General features: G+C 45.0%; 1 protein-coding gene across 3 annotated transcripts in view; it reads right to left on the bottom strand.

Annotated features, from left to right (window-relative positions):
- The window catches only part of SPATS2L (spermatogenesis associated serine rich 2 like), a 169,436-nt gene extending 158,131 nt beyond the window's left edge, over positions 1-11,305 (bottom strand). For 2 of the 3 annotated variants that reach the window (XM_079925203.1, XM_079925205.1), the window contains exon 1: positions 10,910-11,167. The gene's annotated coding sequence lies outside the window, so the exon portion shown is untranslated. Of the gene's footprint in view, positions 1-10,909; positions 11,168-11,236 lie in introns of those variants that run through there. The other variant, XM_079925204.1, reaches the window with a different exon arrangement.
- Between the last annotated feature and the right edge of the window lie 5,319 nt (positions 11,306-16,624).

Below are 16,624 nucleotides of genomic sequence, written 5' to 3'. Positions count from 1 at the left end.
AATGTGAAGGCAACCTCCTTCTTGTCCTTTTTCACCCAGGGATGGCTGAATTCTGACCCTCCTGGCCCAGGTTTCTTACCTCCTTCTTATCAGTCTCAGGGAAGGGTCTATAAAATCATTCAGTCTAGGGAGCACATGTCTGACCAGTTTAAGTTACCACTTTCATAGCGTTGCATTTTACGCCCTGGTGCTGGGCATCTTATACCTTGTTTTATTTAGTCGTAAAAAATCATAACAAAGCAAGTAGCTATTATTAATTTCACTCCATAAATGAGAAAACTGAGGTTCAGGAAGATTAAATAACTGGCTCAAGTTCATTACAGCCAGCCAATTACATGCGTCAAAACCAGGCTTCTCAACCATCAAATCAAATCTGTTTTCCTTCTCTTCTAAACCATACTGGTCTTAGGAAAGAGAATAGAGTTTTTATCACGCAGGCTTTTGCATATTAGAGAGCAGGAAAGAGAAGGTGTTGATATTTGAAAAGCCCTTTTGAGCAGAATGAATTCTGAAATCACACCATAAAGGCAGCCACTTTTCTTGCCCACACTTAAGACCAGCCTTCTCACAGGGAACAAAGAAGTGGATGTACCATAATTTAGGAAAATCAGCCCTACACTTGCCTTCCCCCTCCCCTCCAAGTTGCACATGTGGTACAAATGGGACCCAGAGACCAGTGGGGCAGCCAAACAGTGTTTGGTGTCGGGGGTCTGGAATCAGGGAAGAGCCAGTATCAGGCAAGCGCTTCAATTCCACAAATACCTATTAAACTAGCTGAGTTTCCTGCCCATTGCTGGCCGGTGTTATAGAAGCTTGAAAGGGAGCAGCAGGCGCTCACTCTAGGGCTTGTATCTCAGAGGCAAGACTACTGGCTTAAGAAGGCGTGGAGATATGTGATGGGATCCTTACGCAAGGCAATTTGAGATTCCTACACAAGACCTCAAATCAGGACTTGGAAATGTGAGAGAGAACCTGGGGCACAAAGTGAAAATATGGTACCCAAGAATGAGACAGTTCTGGCTTCCCAGGTAAGGCCAGACAGACTGCATGGTTAACCCAATGGAGAGTCACTCGGGTACAGGTGGAAAGGAGTTGTAGCTCCTGCCAAGCGCCCAAACTGGTCCCAGATCCTGCAACTGGGGGAGCAATCACCACACCAGGGTGGTCACCACTTTCTCAGGCCAGTCTCTGTACAGGTATGACTTTCAAACTTTTATTTTTAGCCTAAGAACCTTTCCTCCTACCAGAATCTTATACTAATGTCTAACATGTAAAAGCAAATCAAAGCAACTGCCCAGGGGCATTCTTCTCAGAACCAAAGGGCTCAACAGAACACAGCGCACAAACCACCAGGAGAGAGGCGCTGAGTCCCACTGCCTATCAGACTCACCCGCACCTGATTCCTGAATTTTTCCCGTGATAGTCATGGTTTCTTCCCCTCACCTCCAGGTTTCTCCCTCATGCTCCATCCTGGTAAGCTCTGGTTTCCCATCACTGGTTGGCTTTTCCACTTGAAAACAAAGCTCTGCAGATCTCTAAGGACATATGATCTTCTGGGTCCTTGTGACAAGGTCCTTGGGACCCTGAGGAAGGTCTGTATACCTTCCTCAAGCCTTCTGGGCCAAATGACCCACAGACTGCTGCCCTCAGTATCTTAAGGCATAACTGAGGAGTACTAGTTGTTGGGCACGTCATTTTGTTTGATGCACAATGGCTTTATCATGTACATATTATTGAGGCTCAAGACACTGGAGGACCTGGGACTTCTCCCCCTGGGAAAGGGTCCATGGCAGGATGGGGGAATCTCAGAGACCTAGGTGTGGCTCTCGGTGTTTTGTCTGTACCTCACAAGCAAGAGGCTTCCCGGGACTCCACTTGCCCTGCCCTAGCTCCTCCTGTCTACCTCAAATCCTCCCTCTAGCACACAGTATCCCCGTTTCCCTCTCCTGATGGTGACTGGGTGGGCCTGGCGAGACAGATGTGCCAGACTCGTGATTTTAGCCCCGTGCACACTGTGTGAAGGACAGTAGTTTTCACAAACTGTCTCTCTGATTCTGAATCTTATCTAAAACACTTTAATATCTGTGGACTTAAGAAACTGAGCAACTGCTGCTTCTCTATACCTGTAGGGCTGACTTAATCATTCAAAAAGCTCCTGGGCTTGGCTCATAACAGGATGCATCTCCTGGGAACAAGGAGATGTTCTATAACGATGCTGTCCAATATGACTATTATGCGAGCCACACAGGTAGTTTAAAATTTCCTAGTAGCCATGTTAAAAAAAAATAACATAAAGAGAAACATGAAGTTAATTGCAATAATATATTTTATTTAACCCATTATATCCAAAATGTTACTGTTTCAACATGTAGTCAATAAAATTTGTTCATGAGCTATTTTACATTCCTTTTTGCGTACCAAGTCTGAACCCGTGGTGTATTTCACACTCATAGCACATCTCAGTTTGGACCGGGTGCATTTCAAGTGCTCGGCAGCCACAGGCAGCTAGTGGCCACAGTACTGGACAGCATAGTTCTTCAATCTCTTGTCTGTTCCCATCCCTCCTCTCCTTCCTCTCCTGTAACAACTCATTTCCTTTAGTAGGGATGCTGTGGGGAGGGGTAGTCAGTGGGGACCTGGATCATTAGAGAAGACTTTGATACACACCCGAAGGGAGAGCCCAGATCACAAAGGAGCTTTTGTGCCAGGCTAGGGATCTTAGATTTTATCCTGGAGAAACAGTGACTCTGCTGAAGGATTTTAAGCAGCAGAGAGTCCATGATCAAATTTGCCTTTTAGAAAGGCGGCAGTGTGGGGAAGGGATTGGAAGCAGGCCAGGCAGAAGGCAGGGAGACCAGTTACAAGGCTACTGCAGTAACCCTCAAGAGAGTGATGAGGGCCCGAACCTAGGCAGTCGTGGTGGTAATGGCCTAGAGAGGTGAGCACAGACTCAAGGGTTTGAGAAGACAGTTTTTACACAGCTTAGTCATCAATGAAAAGTACGGGTTGAGGAAGAGTGAGGATCCTAGAACAGCTCCCGGATTTTAAACTTGGTCAAGTGGGTTTCATTAATTGAGGTAGAGAACACAGAAGGAACATGCTGGCTGCAGAAGTAAGGGTTCTGAACTCCCTGAGTTTAAGACACCTGGAGCAGATGTCAGAAGAGTTCGGAGTTGCAGATTTAGGAATTGATGGCATATAGGTGGTAGCAGAAGGAAAGAGTAGGTGAGCAGAGGGTTGAAGGGGGAACCCTAGAGGGTACCGAGGTCTGAGAGGAGGAGAGGAACCAGCAGAGAAGTCTAATACAGAGCAGTTGGGCAACAGGAAAGACATCAGGAAAGGAATGACTCAGAAAACAGGTGGGCAAGGTTTCAAGGAGTAGTGATCAGTAACACCAGAGACTCCTGCACAATGAAGCTGGCGGTCTGCAGGACAGAGGTGGCCATTATGAGAGGACAGGGCTGTAGAGGGTTGGGGAGGTGTGGGTGTTGTGTGAGGACCTGTTCTTCGAGGAGCTGCCTTCTAAGCCCAGGAGGGAGATGCAACGTGACCAGACCAACAGGGAAGGGGCCGCAGGGATTTTGTTTTTGACTTCTCTTGTTATTAAAGAACGGAAAGGCTTATGAATGCTTATGTGACAAGAGAGAGGGCTGGTTGAGACCCTGAAGGAAAGCGAGATAATGGAGCAAGATCCCTGTCCAGACAGGTGAGCCTCTGACTGGAGGAAAGTAAAAGGTAGAAAAGGAATGAGGAAGAAGGGCCTGCCATTTATAAGGAAGATACAACGTGACCATTGCAAAACGACTTTTCTTTATTTAGAAATATATGTGAAATATAATTACAGGTGAAGGCTTTTTTTCTTTAATAGTACTACACATCATGTATAAAATCAGATAAAAGTCACTAGTTTTCTGGAGCTCCAGATGTGTGGTCTTGGTGTATTACCAAATCTTTCACATCCCTGTGGACTTAGCCTCCACATCACCTCAGGGGACGTTCATCACTGGGAAGGGCCACAGCGTGGTATATAGCTGGTGGCCTCTCTGATTGGTCGGTGTCTGTGCCGAACTGATAGGTAAATATTTCCCGTATCACCACGAATTACCTTAAAAGGTGGTGTAAGAAAAAAGCCACTGATCAACTCTGCAGATTGATCAAGCTACGTAACTTCCTAGAGCCCCCTCCTTAAAAGGATACATAATCTCTACCTTGCAAGATAGCTGTTAGGTTTAAATGAGATGATCACTGAGTGGTGGCCATCAGGATGATGACGATGATCGTATTCACTTTGTTCTGAATTTCTAGGAATTGCGTGCTGCTGTTAATGAATTAGTGCTTGGCAACAATTAGCATCTTGATCCCCCAAGGAGAATTAAAGACTCAATCCTAGCGTTAGGAAGGGCCCCTAAAATTCCTAACGGCCATCTGACGTTTGCATCCTTTCTTCATCCAGTACATATTCAGTCGCTGCCCTCAAACTGCCTGGGCTGACACCTGCTCTACAATGTACTCACTACTCAACCTTCCTAGGCTTCAGTATTGCCCGTCAGTAAAATGGCGGGGGGGGGGGGGGGGGGCAGTAGCACTGCTTTGAGGAAGAACAGAGATGATGCATGTATTGAGACATTGCCTGGTATATGGTATAGCTCATGCTTAAATACATTTAATCATGGGGTCTTACCACCTCATGAACTAGCACAGTCCATAACAGGACCACCATCTTCCTTATACTGACCCCAAATCTGTCTCCCTGAAACTCACACCCATCGGTCCTAGTTTTACAGTCCATGGAGTAGTTATACAGAATCAGAATCTGGGAACTATAACAGTATGTTTACTCATTTCCTGAGCTCTGCTAGGATCACTGGGCAGGGTCCCACAGATGGCTGGCTACTTGGGACCACAATCAGTGCTGACCTCTTCCTATTTACATTACTATGAAAGTGTCCATCTTCAGTGGTGTTTCCATACCGCAGGAGACCTCTTCAAGCATTCTAAGCCAGTTGGATGCTACCCAGAAATGCACCAGTTATACGGCTTACAAGACTTATTTTGCGCTTTATGTCATGGTCAGTTCAGCACTTGGCACCAAAGTACCTATTTCAGGTCTCCGTATCTCCTTTAAGTTTCATTACGGAACACTGCAGACCACCAGTACCCAGGAGAGTCCTAGTGGCATTTCAGCTTTTGAAGCAGTGGTAGTATATTAGAGGACCGATGTTAGAGTCAAAACACCCTGGAATGCCTGGCCTGTGTTCCTCCCAACCCTGCTGCCCTTCCCTCATCTCTATATTCCCAATAATAGCTATTGAAATCTGACCCAAAGCCTTTCAATAATCAGCTCAAATAACTGTCACTGTAGGAAGGTCCCCACCGCCCTCCAATCTGAAGGAAATTTTCCCTTCTGAGCTCTCTTAGACCTTTGTTTCTGAGATACATGTGTTATTTCTCCTGCTGGACTATAAACTCCTTCCCAGCAGAAACAGTGCCTTGTACAAAGTGAGTCTTATTAAAAGTTGAAAGAACTGCATTTTGTCCTGAATACTATATGATGGGTGTGGCAATTTTTCCCTACCTCACTTTTCATCCCTAGATGGATCCCCAGATGATTTATTATTTAATGTACAAGAAGCTTTTAAATGAAAAAGTTGGGTGGCTCTGCAATACAGTCTTGGATTTTGGAGCCGATTAGCTGAATGTTTATAAAACTGATAACTCTAATTGTTTTATGTATAAAATACTGGCATAAGGCCTCAATCCTTTCATTTTTGCTAACTAATGGGACTCATCACTCCACCTTAAAATAATGACAGCCTCCTTAATTCTAACTCACATTGCCAGCCTCCATCAGTACCTCAACTCTGGAAAATGCCAAGGCCTCAGAATCCTCACAGCTGATGAATGGAGAGGCTCATTAGAATCACTGAAGAAAAATGGGGAAAAAACTCCTTGACAGATGCCTCCTTCAAACGCTTGTCCCTTTTATCCAATGTCAACATTAATTTCTCTGTTAACAAATATTTATTGAGGTCATGACTAGGTGTCAAGCTGCAAGCTAGGCTCTGAGGACATGCTGATGAGCAGTACACAGGCAATATCAAAGCCCATCTTTAAAAAAAAAAAATTCACCTTTCTAGTTTATTGATTCTATAGGTCTACTTATCAAGGGCTTGCTATGCCCAAAGCTTGTAGATGGTTCAAAGATAGCATACAAGGTACATCAGTGCCCTCCAGGGACTTGCAATCTCATTGGGAAAGCAAGAATTGTGAACACAATAGTATAAGAGAGTATCTACTGGTCTAAAGAATGATGTGGACAAAAGGGCAGAAGAGGAAGAATCCAATGAGAGTAGCATGATTAGGGCGAGCAGACTTAACTTGGAGATTGTGCTTAGGTCAGAGGAAAAAGGAAAAGACATTCTAAAAGGGAGAGCATGAACAAAAGGGTACAAAGTCATCTTAGAAGGACAGTGAGATCCAATTAGTAGGAATAGAAGGTTCATGTTAGAAAAGTAGAAAATAAGGTTAGTAAGTAAAATTTGGGCAAGAGTGAGGTATATCCAAACCAGGTTGAGGGGTTTCCCCAGTGGCGCAGTGGTTAAGAATCCGCCTGCCAGTGCAGGGGACACAGGTTTGAGCCCTGGCCCAGGAAGATCCCACATGCCGCAGAGGAACTAAGCCCGTGCACCACAACTACTGAGCCTGTGCTCTAGAGGCCGCGAGCCACAACTACTGAGCTCACGTGCCACAACTACTGAAGCCTGCGCGCCTAGAGCCCGTGCTCTGCAACAAGAGAAGCCACGACAATGAGAAGCCTGCACGCCGCAGTGAAGAGTAGCCCCCGCTCACTGCAACTAGAGAAAGCCCATGCGCAGCAAAGAAGACCCAACACAACCAAAAATAAATAAATTAATTTTAAAAAATAATAAAACCAGGTTGAGACCTTGGACCAAAGGTGGGGGGAGGGGGAGGGGGAGGGGAAGGGGAGGGGGGAGGGGAGGGGAGGGGGGAGGGGAGGGGTATAAAAAGAATTTGAACTAGTGAAAAGAGCACTAGCTTTGGAATCAGACAAATCTGAGTTCAACTCAGACTTCCTGTGAGACAATCCTTGGATAAGAATTCTAAGGAGAAGAGGCTTTAGGAAGGTTGATATGATGAAGTGCGAAGCATGGGGAGAACTCAATTACAGAGAGACGGTATGTAGCAGATTACAATCATCCTAGAATAGGGATGGCCGGGGGCCTGGGCTATCGGGGTGTGGGGAGTGAGGAATGCCAAGGAAATGTGGGAGCTGGCTCGGAAAAACTCTTACAAAGGAAGAGATAACAGGACTTGGTGCCCGATTTTACTACTGGAATGAACGAGAGAGAGAAGAGTCAGGGATGGTTCCTAGGTCTCCAGTCTGGGTGATGAAGAGAACGCTAACAGTATGAAGAAAAGAAAAGTCTTTACAGTGTGAAAGGAAGAGGTTTAGCAGAGGATATAAAAAGTTGATAGGCATGCAGCCGTTGGCCTAACAACAGGACATCAACCATGAAAACTATTAAACAGGTGCATAAATGAGAATAGAGTTTGTGTCAGGACTAGAGAGAAAGATTTGTATGTATAAGGGTAAATAACACCATCACATTTAAGAATATTTTTATTAGAAAATAAGAACTCTAGCTGTTAAACAAAAATAATGGGAAGGATATAAATAGTAGAGAGAAATGCATCCTCACAGACTATTTTTCTTAGCTATGGTACTTAGGGGATCCTATCCATTATCACAACACTGAACGAATAAACTTCTATAGAAATTCAACATATGGCCTATTTACATAACAAGCATCACAACTCCAAATTAGCCATTTTGATGTGTCAAGGAAATAACACCTTCATAGCAGACTACTTCAAGAAAATGGAAGAAAAAAGAAAGGCTTGTTTTTCTTCTAGAATTATGTGTACTGGGTTTTTAACTGTTTGTATCGTGAAAATCACATTTCAATTGTGTGATTACACTCTAAGACAGAACAGTGATGGAATGAATTGATTGGCTGAATTATGCACGATCATTCAGAGATCAATAAACAGACTCCATCACTTAAATCTGCCCATATTATGTATCTGCCCTCATGTCCTATGTCATGCTTGTGAAAGCAACTGTTCTGTGTACAAAAACTATAACAGCCATCTGATTCAATTATCACAGTCAAATAACAGTAAAGGGTCTACAGAAGATGCCTGGGAAAGAAGCACAAGGGAGCAGTGAGTAAGCAGTATCTGTCTAATCCAAAACCCACTCCACTCTAATCATATGGCGAGACAGGTGGTAGCAGCTTAGATCTTACCGTGAGCAACCTCGACTTCTTCCATTTATCAAACTGTAACCAAAAGTTCTTGTCCTGCCTCATGAGACACTGATTAAAGCTGTGTAAAGGTAAACAGGATGAAGACCACCTAGGTGCCTTCAACACAAAAGCCATAAATGAATGTTCACTGATGACAACAGCACAACTCTATGATCAGAGGCTGAGAAACTGATAAAACTTAGAACCAAAAATGAAACGTTTCTAAAGCTTAACTTCTGATGGAAAGTATTTCCATTTGCACGGCAAAGCAGGTCTTTGAGACGCTTCCTATTGGCAGCGCATCAAAGACTGAAATGGTGTGGCCTAAGCATTTTCTTTTCCTGATCATTACAGCGGTTGGCCAAGCAGCCTCACAAGCCCACAGACACCTATCCCCACAAAGGCCACTTGAAAATCAGTGCAAGCACAGAAACAGTCAATTGAAGGCTTTCATTATGGGGCTCCCTAAAACAAAACGAATACAAAAGGAGTCTTGATCATTTTGCCTAAGTACTTTAAACTAAGTTGATTCCTAGAAAAACTATTTAATATTTTCAGAGGCAAGGATTAAAGAAAGAAAGAAAATTTCCAATTAATATACTCCTTCCCCAGTTGTTGAGGTTTTTTTACTATCCTCTGAAATATTCCCTGCATTCAAGTGATTGTATTTTTATGCAAATTATCCTTTGGAGCTAGTCGTGTGTGTGTGTGTGTGTGTGTGTGTGTGTGTGTGTGTGTGTGTGTTTAAAGCCACACAAAGAATCGGACATATTTTTTGTTCTGCTGCCCCATAAAATAGATTTTAACAAAGCTTGAGTTTAATCCAAAACTCTAATTAGAGACTGCAGCAGTATTTGCCTTGTCCAAATAGAAAATCATTCCCAAAGTTGATTTTTCCCCACTTAGAGCTCCAACAAATATTTTCATACACAGATTTTTTAAAAAACACTATAATTTAAAAAAAAAACCACTAAAATTACTTGATAAAAACTGCCCCCACCCATACAACACACTGCTTTCTGGTTGATACAATTTGATAAGGCCAATCAAATACTTTATCCAGAAGGCAACTGTAGACTTCACTTTCAGAGTATCTTTCAAAGTCACTGTATTTGTTACTTGAATATTCTTTTCTTTCTTTTCCAGAATGAAGCAATTTCTGACTTCCTGTCCCTTCTTTTCCCTGCCATATTGCACATCTGCTTTATCTCTAGAAAACAAAATCAATCATAATGGCAATGAATCGTTCCTTGAAGACAAACTAAACCGGTCATAAAGGTTACACGACCTTACTCTTTTAAATACTGGCATAAAGCTTCTTCCTCTGCATAGGTTCTAAAATTTCAGAGTCGTTTTTTTTTCTTACTTGCAAGACGACTGGTAAAAGTTTTCAATATAATATTTCTTTAAATGTAAATAAGTGAAAAATATTACACATAATATTTTATGTAAAGAAAGAGACTGTGTTTGAAGTTCAAGGTTTTTCACTAGCTCTCAACCTACAGATTCTGTAATACACTCAAAGGAAAATGCTGCACAGAAAGAATCTTTACATGTCAGGTCTCCAAAACCTTGGCATCTGCTAAAACCTGGACTGCTGGGAATTGAAGGCTCAGGAAGTTCACAAACACACACACCAAACCCCCAAGAGGTGGAAACCTCCAGTTGAGAAGATGGGAGGTTTCAGTCGCATCCCCGTCCAGGTAAAGTCTCAGCCCTTCACCTCCTACGTCTGCAGTAAGTATTAACCGCCGAACAGAGTGGGAGAGAGCGGGGCCGATCTTCCAAGACTCGGAAAAGTCGAGCATGTAGGGAGAGCGGGAAGACCCTCTCGCATCTCCGGAGCCACCGCTGTCTTGGGCTTGGGCCGCTGTCGGCCGACTCCGGGTCCGCCCGCTCAGACGCGGCAGCGCGACCGCTTCGTCCCGCGGCCGGGTCGCTCGGCATCTACTCCTGTCACGCCGCGGGCAACTGCGGCGACTTTGCCGGCACCGGGGGTCGCCGCATCCTACTCCCGCCTGGCGCCCAAGGGGCGCGGGTTTCCCCGGACCCGCGGCCCCCGGGCCGGGCGGCGATCAAGGGCGAGACGCTGCCGGCGGAGGCGGCTCGGAGCGGGAGGGGGTGGGTCTCCGTCCGCCGGGCGGGTGGAAGGGGACTCTAGCGCGGGGGAGGGCAGGCGAGGGACCGCGGCCGATTCAGATCCGGGGCGGGCGGGTCCACGTCGGAGCGCGGCGGCCACACGCTCGCCCCGGGCGCGCGAATCGCGCCGCACCCGGCGCCTCCTCCCGCCAGCCGGCTAGCTCGCCCGTGCCGGCCCGAGAAAGGAAGGACGGCGACCTCCGCGTCCGGTCCGCTCGGCCAGCCCGCTTCGGCGCCGAGCGGGGGGCCACACCCAGCGTCCCGGGAGGCGGCTGGGGCTGGGCGGCCCAGGCTGCGGATGGCGCGGCCCAGGCTCAGTCACCGTCCCGGCCGCGCAGGCCCCGCCGCGTCCGCCCGAGCCCCGCGTCCCGGCCCGGGCCCGGCGGGCTGGCGGGGAGAGGGTCCCGGGCGGCGGCGGCGGCCGGGGATCCCGGGCTTACCTCTGTGCCAAGCGCCGTCCGCTCCGTCCCGGGCCGGGGAACAGGGATCGGGGGCGCGGTCGCCGGTGGAGGCGCGGCGGCGGTGGCGGCCCCTGCGGCGCGGAGGGCGGGCGGAGCAGGAGCCGCTGCCTGGGCCGCGCGCCGTCCGGAGCTCGCCCCGCGCAGCCGGCGCTCGCGGCGGAGGGCGCAGCCGGTTCGGCCCCCGGGCTAGATTCCTTCACTGACACAACTCCGGGTCGGCCCGCTCCACGCAGGGACACTCCCGCCCCTCGTAGGCTGCCCCCGCCCGCCGGCCGGCCGGCCAGCCCGCCCCTCGGTGTCACTCACCCAGGCGCACACACACCGAGCCGGCGCCCCTCGCTCCCGCTCGCACACACAGCGCTGCTCACGCCTCTCTCGGGTTTTGTATCCGCTCACACGCACGTTCTGACACAGATCCCTTCCCTCCACACGCCCTCCCTAGCTCCTTTCCCACCCCACTTTCTAGAAGAATCCCCGTACAGCTTCCGCGCTTTGCCTGCCCCACACCAACCTCCTCGCCTTTCCCCAAACCCCCGCCTCACTTAAACTGCCACTGTTATTCAAAGGTTTTGCCACACCCCGCACGTGTTGCAGGAGAGACATCCTCCCGTACCCAGGAGAATGAACTTTGCTCCCCCCAGCACCGTCTACAAATGCAAGATGCTTTTATTTTTAGAAAGCACTGATGCTTTCTGGTGCTGAGCCAAGCTCAAAATGTAAACAAAGGTAGCCGATTCCGAAATGACCTGAAGAACCAGAGGCGGTACTGGGTTTGGTTGGGTCTGACCTTAGAAACGCGGCTAACCGGGAGTATCCCGGCTCCTCCCTTTCGCTGCCTTTCAGGCTGGAGGACGGGTTGCTCTAAACGTGCGTGATAACGAAGTTCCAGATAGACACCGTGGGCACCAGCCCATGGATTTCTGCCTGGGAGTACAGTAGTCGGGAGAGTAAAGGCAGTTTCTCAATCATTATTCATGATGGAAGCACTTTAGATAACACACCTCTTCCAGAGGCAGTAGAGTGAAATGCAGGCATCTCTCCAGTTTTGTTTTGTTTTGTTTTTTCAGGGTGACTTAACCTCCCTTTTTCTCAATACCAATAACCGATTCTCAGCGGCTCCTTGGATGTCAAAGCCCCTTGCAAATACGCAGGCCGGAGTTACTTAACGCCTCTCGCGCTCCAAACTCTAAGGGGCCCCTGAGTGTACAGCAAAATGGTATATGATCCGATGTTTAGGAATTCATAATTTGAAATTAGATACAAACACCTTTCTGGTAAAGTTCAAATGTTCTAACATAGTGTGCCCCTGTGGACAAAGCACAGCCCTAATAAGGGATAAAGGAGCCGAAAGCCAATGAACCTATTTTCTTTTGTGACTTGTGGTGGCGGTTCTTGTTGCACTGGATGGGTGTATGGATCATATAATTTATTTAAAAATATTTGTAAGTGCTTTATAAGTATTAACTTGTTTTTTTTTTTTTTTGTTTTTTTTTTTTTTTTTTTTTTGCGGTACACGGGCCTCTCACCGCTGTGGCCTCTCCCGTTGCGGAGCACAGGCTCCGGACGCGCAGGCTCAGTGGCCATGGCCCACGGGCCCAGCCGCTCCGCGGCATGTGGGATCTTCCCGGACCGGGGCATGAACCCGTGTCCCCTGCATCGACAGGCGGACTCCCAACCACTGCGCCACCAGGGAAGTCCAGTATTAACTTGTTTAATCCTTCAAACAGTTCAATCAGGTAGGTAGTATTTTTGAACTTTTTTTATAAAGAAACTGAGGCATGGAGAGGAGAAATGTTAGAGGGAGGGTTTGAACCTACACAATCTGGCCCCCCTATGCTACAGAAAGGAAAACCTGCTTCTAGAAGCCATATTACATGTAAATATAAAGGATAAGCATCATATTGCTTATTGAATTAAGACGGAAAGGTAACTTGTAACAATTTGACTTGGAATTTGATGCACTTTTTAGGTCCTCTGGCAAAATAATTCACTTAAGTTTTGGGGAGTTTCTCCTCATAATTAGAATTCCAAAATGAGTAATAAATTATTGTTTTCCTAGGAAGGGCTTTGGAGAGAACATTGAACTCAGTCTTCATTCCTTTCTTCTACCACTTCATTACTTCCTAGGACTCCCAATCTAATTTGTTTAGTAAAGTCTGAAAGAAGAAAGCCTTCAAGACCTGAATATGACCAGAGGGAAGAAAGGGTTTTCAGAAGCCCATACATGGCCTTTTACCTTTAAAGGCTGTTTCCCAGTAAGTAGGTAGTAACCACAAGAATAACTGGTGTGTATATGGAGAGTGAAAATATTAAAGCATTGAATTTGATGAAAAATAAATAAATGGAGAATGGGTGTATAGTAGTAGCCACTGTACCACAAACTAGACTAAAACTAATTTTCTACTGGGAATGGAGTGGACGCCTAGTCCATGAAAAGACAATTATAAAGTAACTAAAGAAAATAATTACAACTTTCAAGGGTTATTAAGGGACCTAGCAAAAGAAATCAGACTTTTAAAAGTTTATACACAGTGAGTTTCAAATAAAACTTAAACCTTTTGCTGTTCAAATTAATCTACTCTTAGGAAAAAAAAGTGAAAACTTTCTCGGAGAGAGGGTTTATTCAATAAGCATTTGAAAATTTCTTGGACATCAAATAACTAACAAAGCAGTATTTTGATGAGTCAAGCATAAGTGATTTTTAAAATATATGAATTACATTCCTATAATTACGTGGAGATATAAAAATCCAAAGAAATAAAATATGAAAAAGATATGTATTGGTGCTGACACCAGATATTGAGAATTTATTTGAAAAATTACGTTATTTGAAATTTTGATCAGAAGGTTATCTGTATAATGCTAACATGACTCTTTTTCAAAATGATTCTCTATGATTATAATCTGTGAATCTCATTTTACTATTTTCTAAGCTAAATGGAAAAGTGAAAGTCTTTTCTTCAGCAAACAAACAAGAATCGTTAAGAGTAGACATTTTCTGGGCTTCCCTGGTGGCACAGTGGTTGGGAGTCCGCCTGCCGATGCAGGGGACACGGGTTTGTGCCCCGGTCCCGGAGGATCCCACATGTCGCGAAGCGGCTGGGCCCGTGAACCATGGCCGCTGAGCCTGCGCGTCCGGAGCCTGTGCTCCACAACGGGAGAGACCACAACAGTGAGAGGCCCGTGTACCGCAAAAAAAAAAAAAAAAAAAAAAAAAAAAAAGAGTAGACATTTTCTGAGAGATGAACAGAGTATGTTAGTTTGTATATTATAATATTTCCATATAGGTATTTTTAATCTGTGTCTGCTGCTTTCCTCCATATTGTCACTTACACCCCTTATCTGATGTGCATAATTGTAAGCGTGGGGGAAAAATGCATATCCTGCAATGAGGCTGACCTTTTCCTTGAAAGATTTCAGCAAAATGCCATATTTCCTATTTTCCATCTCCTAGATTGTCCTGATTCTCTAGCCATGGCCATTCAGAGCAGGGTTCACATTCATGGAAGCAGCTCAGATCCCAGAAGCCAGTTTTAGGCCATGGTCAATTGTCTTTATCAGAATTTTGGCATCCGAGTAAGTATGGAGACAGAGAGTGATTTTTAGTTGCTAGGCTCCAGACCACTGACCGCTGGGCTCCAGGCCGCTATCCAGACCTACTGGAAGGCCTTTCATCTAGAGATCCTTGACTTTGACTAGGTGCAGGGACTGGGTACAATCTGAGGGATCTCCCTTTGGGAGGAGTTGAATGTGTTCTGTGTGTGTGAGTGTGGTGTTCATTAGAGCTGTTTACAAATATTCCAGCTCTGCTTTCTTCAAAGCATATGGTAGGTTTGTGTGTCCCCAGCATACTGAAGTACAGGGTAGCTCTGCAACTTGCTGCAGCCAATGAAATCAGCTCTGGGCAGAAGTTAACAGCTAGTGTGTGTTCTATTTTCCCCTGTAGCACTACAATCAGCAAGGTGCCTGGTGGTAGCTGCTCCGTTGGACTGCAGTGCATGATGATAAAGAGCAATGCCACCCCTGCTGACCTTCCCTTCCTGGACAGGAGTATGAGTGAGAAATAAACCTTGTTGTTTTAAACCACTGAGATTTAGGGGTTGTTTGTTTCTGCAGTATAATCTAGCCTATTCTGATTACAAGTAGGGAGGGAAAAAGAAACAAATAATTGCAGGGCATACTGTGGCAGAGAATGGCTAATAATTCCACAACTCTGTTTCTCTTTTCTCCCTGGTGCACAACTAATTCACATTTCTCAACCTCCTGTGTAGTGAGGTGAGGCCATGTGACTGAACTGCGCCCAGTGTAATGTAGATGAAAGTTTTGTGCTCCACCTCCAGCCCCAACCGTGGAAAACCTCCTGCATGATCTCTCAGTCTCCATCTGCCATATGGAAACGAAGGGTTCTGAGACTCCAGAGTAGGAGTCAGCAAACTTTTTCTATAAAGGGCCATATGGTGAATATTTTAGGTTTTGTGGATCATGAGGTCTCTGTCATAACTATCTGCTGTTTTAAAGTAGTCATAAGCACTTTGTAAACAAATGGACATGGTTGTGTTCCAATAATGCTTTATTTACAAAAACAGGCAGTGGGTCTACGTGTCCTGGGGGTGGTAATTTGCTGACTCCTTACCTAGAGGAGGGTAGAAACACAGGATGGAGGGAGCCTGAATCTCTGAGTCACTCTATGGTATTTACTTGCTGAACACACACATTGAAATGTTATCTGAGTGAAAAAAGCAGCCTTCTGATGAGTTAAGCATAACTAATATGCTATCTTATTCCAGATTCCAGAAAAAATTCCAGATGGCTTAATAATCTAAACAAAGAAAACTATAAAATACTAAAAGAAAATGTAGGAAACTCTTTTACAGTATTGGTTATCTTAATAAAACTAGTTAGAAATATCATGATAAAACCCCCAGAAACTATAACAGAAAAGATTAAACAGATTTGACTACAAAACAAATAAACTACCCAAACATTTCTATACAGTGACAGGAACCATAAACAATATTAACTAATGGGAGAAACTATACGCAACATATATACACAATAGGAAAGAGTTAATATGCAAAATAACAAATAGCTTCTAGAAATCAATACAAAAAAGAGAACCAGCAAAATAAGAAAACGAACACAGGATATGAAGAGGTAATTTTTCAAAAGAAGGAATATGTGCCAATAAGCATATAGAAACATATTCAACCTCATCAATGATCAGAGTGTAAATAAGAACAAGACAGCATTTTTTACTTATGAGATTAGCAAAGAAGTGTTTTAATATAAGGTGTTTGTGAGTGTGTATAAAAACATAACAACTTTCATACTCTACTGACTATAGTATGAATTGATAAACATTTCTGGAAAGCAATTTGTATTATCTGTAAATATTAAAAATGCATATATATTTTGACCATGCATTTCCACTACAAGTAGTCTCTCCTACAGAAATACTAAGTGTGCAGAAATATATTTACATGTATGTCTATATACATATAATACAAATATTATAGTATTATTTGCAGGAGGAAAAAAGTTAGACTCCACCTCAACATTTATGAATAGAGGAATTGTTAAAAAAAAATGGAGTGTATGTACACTGTGGAATAGTAAATAACTGTTGAAAACCAGGGAGCTATGCATGTGTTGACATGGAATTGTGTTCATGATATATTTTTGCGTGATGAGAGC

This window comes from Stenella coeruleoalba (assembly GCF_951394435.1).
Source record: "Stenella coeruleoalba genome assembly, chromosome: 6".
NCBI lineage: Eukaryota > Metazoa > Chordata > Mammalia > Artiodactyla > Delphinidae > Stenella > Stenella coeruleoalba.
Note: the sequence above shows the minus strand (reverse complement) of the source record. Positions and strands in the feature narration are given on the sequence as shown.